The sequence below is a fragment of the Manis pentadactyla genome, chromosome 1 (assembly GCF_030020395.1).
Source record: "Manis pentadactyla isolate mManPen7 chromosome 1, mManPen7.hap1, whole genome shotgun sequence".
NCBI lineage: Eukaryota > Metazoa > Chordata > Mammalia > Pholidota > Manidae > Manis > Manis pentadactyla.
In genome coordinates, this window is record NC_080019.1 from 119,704,600 (window position 1) to 119,710,168 (window position 5,569).

Sequence of the window (5,569 nt, forward strand, 5' to 3'; positions counted from 1 at the left end):
ATCAGAGGATTGTGGTGATAGTTGACATCTATGAATATTTTGATTTTTTTCTCAATAAAAACATTTTGCATATTAGAATTTGGCTTTTAATTTCCTTGGGAGTGTTTATTCCTAATCCACTATAATGAAGCATCCCAAAATAAAGCAGAATAAGAATACATTTTGTATAGCAACTAGTGAACAAAACAAATATTAAATAATAAAAAAGTAATAATTGAAGTGGTGGCTCGACATGCTGAGAAAGAAAAAATATATATATAAACCCAAAAGATACACATATAAGATTAGGCTGAAACATTAAAATAACTCACTAAATTCTGGGTACTAAAATGTAGTAGTCATGTCCTGTTAATTGCAATAAGAGAAAATAAAATTTATAAAAGGACATTTACCTATTTACTATTAATTTCTCATATCACATTTTTAATTGAAATTAGCCTTTTGTTATTATAAAAGTTGAATATGTGCATTGTAGAAAGATGGAAAACACAGACAACCAAAAATAAATCTTATTTACATGGTGTCATATTCTCTCCACCCAGAGCACCACCACTCCTAAAATCTTATGAAACATCTGTAATCTTTCCAGATATTCTGTATTTATGCGCATACACAAAGACACTCACATATCCATTTATTTCTTTATTAAGGATCATCCTATGTGTCTTGTTTTGTAATCTACCTTTTTTTCTATTAACTATCTCTGCCTTTTCACAGCAATGAATTTTCATCTTACCTAATACTAGTTCATATTTAAATCTCCCCAAGTTTTTCGAAATGAGCTGTACAGCTGCTTTGTCCAGCCTGGGGCCTGCTTTTCCTCTGGCTGTTATGTCCCTTAAGTCTCTTTTAATCAAGCTACTTTTTTTTTTTTTTCACTGACCCTGACTTGTTAAAAAAAAAAAAACTGAACCAGTTTTCCTACTGTTTGTCTCACCTTCTGTATTTGTCTGATGATATAATTTAGCTGGTTTCCCTATACTTTATTTTTCAGTAAATTGAAATTAAAATCTAAAGCCTTAATGGAATCAAGTTAGTTTCTAAAATACACCATAGGTGATGTGATACATATTTGGAGACTTACTATCTGACTGACTGAGCCTTCATTATGCTACAATTGTTCACTGCATCACGGCGATGACAATCTGGTCCCTCCATTCTTCAGGTATATATCTTTTTTCTTTAGTGACAGAAAATACCTGATTATTGTGGTAGCATTTTGGAAACTCTAGAATATCCTATTCTCCAGCATCCATAATAATTATTTTAAAATAATACTTTTAACAATTGGTAATCCTTATCTGAGTCAATACAATGGTTAAGGTTTGTAATATTTTTTCTACTTCTATTTTACCTACATCTGTAGTAGAAATTCTTCTGTAAAATAAGACTTAAGTCTCCTCATGGGAGACCTTTTAGTTACCCTGAAAAGGCAAGATAAATGCTCAATTCTTTCCCTTTATTACCAATTCACTAGTACAAGTAAAAGAGCTGGTTTATTAATGAGATAATATGTAATTTATCATCCAAACAGGGACAACTTGAAAGTAAAAGTGGATACCATTTGTAATGAACTCAAGAGTTTTCCTAAGAAAGTAAGGAAGTATGGTCATTCTTTTAACACAGAGTGACATGTATGATTTTTCAATACTTCTCATATTTGAGTATCATTATGGACTTAGAGATTTTCATTGATTCAGAGTGTTTTAATCCACTATGATTCTTATTATTTTTGTTTTTAAATTGCTCATTTTTGGTCTGGGGTCTTCTTAATGTGGCTCCTGGGTTTTCTTGACAGTCCTGAAAAATTTTTTCCCCTTAACAATGTTAACAATCTTAACACAGAAATACATAGAGAAAAGCACAAATTTATAGCTATATTACATTTCACACAGTGAGTATACCTGTATAATTAGTATCAATGTCAAGAAATAGAATAACCTTTCCCCAGAAGTTCCCACCATGCTTCCAGTCATTTTCCTCACTGTCCTATAGGTAACCACTCTCGTGACTTCCAATACCTACATTAGTTTTGTCTGCTTTTGAACTGCTGTACATTTAACTCTGTGGCTAACTTCTTCCACTCAACATTATGTTATGAAATTCAAAATTCATCTGTACTGTTGCATGCTGTTTAGTTTGCCTATTTTAAAAGCAGTGTAGTATTCCATTGCATGAATATACCATGAATGTTTAATCCAATTTTACTGGTGATGGATATTTGGTTTGTTTGCAATTTTTAGCTATTACAAACAGTGCTGCTATAAATACTCTTGCCCATGATTTGGTGAGACATAAACACTCCCTTCTGTAATACCTAGGTGGAATTTCTCCATCCTAGTTGTGCATATGTTCAGATGTAGTGAATAGTGCCAAACAATTCCAAAGTGCTTATTACCAGTTCATCTTCCCGCAGCAGTATATGATGCTCTATATCTTTGTCAACAAGTAGTATTGTCTCTTTTTTTCATTTCAGCCATTCTGGTAGGCATGTAGTGGTATAAAAAACATAACCTTGTCATTTTTAAGTGAGTGTTGCCTTACTAACGATTAATGAAGTCATGCATATTTTTATATGACTTTAGCCACTTGGATATCCTTTTAGTGAATTTATGTTCAATTTCTTTGCTTCATACACCCCATGCTTTTCTTTCTTCTGCCCTTGGAACTCCTTCTCCCTTCTCTAGTTCTTACCCCTAACATCCTTCTTCTCTCTAATAACACATCACTTCTGCTGGGATGCCTCTCTGACTCTAGCAGACTAAGTTAGCCATTGACTTGTTCCTAATACCCAAGGACTCTTCTTTCATTGCTCCTGTTGCCCTTCACTTATGAGTGTGGTTCACTGTTCCAGATCTCTATTTCCTGCAAGGTTCAAGCTCTAATAAGGCAGAACACTTTCTACTTTATGTACTGCTCTATTCCAGTTACCAGTACAGTGCCTGATCCATTCTAGATCCTTAATATATATTTTTAAATAAGTGAGTGAATTAATGGTGATTATTACCCTGGCCTGGAAAAGCTAAGCATCCATTGCATGCAATTTATTTGTTCATTTTTTTATTCCTTCCATTATTTGTGCATACATTTATGCAGGTTTATTGAGAGGTCATGTCTGTGTTTTACAGCAGCCTAACACATAGAGGGGTTGTAGATATTGAAGTTAGATTGTGATAAAATAATTACTATAACAAAGGTATATATGAAATGCTATTGGAAAAACAATCTACTTATGTCTGGAGTCAGGGAAGACTTCACAGAGGAGGGATATTTTTGGTGGAATGAAGAAAGATTATAGGCATAATAAAAAAAAACAATTTAGAGGAAATATTTCTATGCAAAGAGAAGAACATGCACAAAGAATCAAAGGAGGGCAACTAATGTATTATAAATTACAAGCAGTGTCCCAGAGCATAACTGGGAGAAGGAGGTTTTGATATTCACAGAATACTTTAAAATAAGAACCATGAGAAGACAACATTTTCACTTTTCCCAAAATAGGAAAATTGAGATGATGTTTGCTAAAAGCCTTAATGCCACTATTAGAAATACAATCCAAGTTCGTAAGGGGCTAGTTTTATTCTGCTGGGTAACTAGCCTGGTTTCTTTCCTACAATCATTCTCTTTGAAAAATCAACTATGTAGCAAAGCCTTATTAAGCCAGTCTTCATTATTACAGAGATAATTCTGATTCCCAAATTAATCTTCCTACTATATCCTCTCCTTTAGACTTTAATCTTCCTTCAAATCAATTTTTTTATCTTTTTGGTTTCACTCTTTATCTCAGCACTCTCTAGCTGGAGAGAATGGTTCCAATCTCATTTTAAGGGAATTAACTGGGGATTAAGTAGAAAAACCATTCCTGGAGTAGGTTCTGTAGCTTTTGAGTTCAGAAATTGTTGTTCTTAAGTTAATAATTGTTGGCCCTGATATGCAATAATTAATTGGAAAACAATATAATGCACAATCCAATATTGGTTACCCCATATTTTCATTAAAATTATATATTTTAAAAATATATTTAAAATATATTTCACTTACATTTTTATTAAAATTATCTTTATAAATTATAAATATATTTCACTTATATTTTTATAAAAATTGTCCTTATTTGTTTAAAACAGAAAAGTGTATGTATGATATGGAAGAAAACAAAAATATTACCAATTATCCAGCACCCAGAAAATCTCAGTTAACATGAACAGAATACATGCATAAGATTCTTCAAAAGGTAACAGTACAGAAATGTCAACATTAAACAACGTCTCTCTTACCCATTTCCACGGTCTTCCCCCACCACCTGTTTCCCCAGATATATTAACTATCACGTATTTATTGTATTCTTCCAAAGGCAAAAAAAAATGAAATTAATGATATATAAAGGACCTTTGAAATGTAAACACCATACTGTTATCTTCCCTTTAAAAATAGAATTATTACTTAAATATATCTATTGGCTCTTCTTCAATCACTTCATTCTTTTTAATGGCTGAGTAGTTCATTGCTCATATGTGCCATTATTTATCTAATTTGTCTAAGCATCTCTATTGTTGCTGTTCTTGCTATTATAAGCAATGAAGCAGCGAATATTATTTTTAAAAATCCTTGTCTTCCTATAGGATTATAACTATAGAATATAGAATAACTTTCTAAATCTGTGTAAGAGTAGAAATGTTGAATCCATGTGAACCTGTATTAACATTTTTGATACATTAACCAAATTGGCTTCCAAAAATTCTTATACCAATTTATTCTTCCGTCAAGTGCTTGTTCCGTATACCCTTGCCAACACAAGTTATTAGCAATCTTTAATATTTTCACCAACCTTATGGGTAAAAATGATATCATATGGTTAGTTGGATTTGCATTTTTTAAATTAAATTGAGCACTTTCAATCAACTTTTTACAATCACTATTGTTTGACTATTTCTGAAGACAGAAATTGTTTTCTTTGTATTTAATCCCATGCTACGGTGTATCCCTAATTCCAAAGCATTCTGATAGGCATGTAGTGGTATATGTTAAAGAGCTTCTCAAAGTGTGCTTACTTATGACAAATGGTATTTGAAATATTTTTAAGTGGCATATTGGACATTTTTATTATTTATAGCCATATGTTCATTTTTTCAGGAAATTTAAAACGCACGTTTTCTACTTAAGATATAATTTTAAGTTCCCATTTAAAATACATTTAAGTTTGAAACTGAGTTGATTTTAAAATACCTAAATGAACGTAACTACAATACTCTTCAGTCATCAAAAATTAGAAAGTCTGTATCTGAGGAACTAAATATTGGTATACAATGGGTAATCAATAAAATTTTCTTAAAAAATACTCTAAGCAAAAGATACCCTAGCTTATTAAATTCCATTGCTCATGCAAAATAGAGCCATAAACTGGATTAGAGTTAGCATGTAAAAAATAAACATATGCTCAAATTAAAATTCTTTGCTCCAAAGCAAAAAAAAAGAAGAAAATAGTATTTATTGATTCATTTGGCTATTTTAAAAATATCTCAGAAACTATATCATTTCACTCATAAATACTTCATTTTATATGTATAAAAGA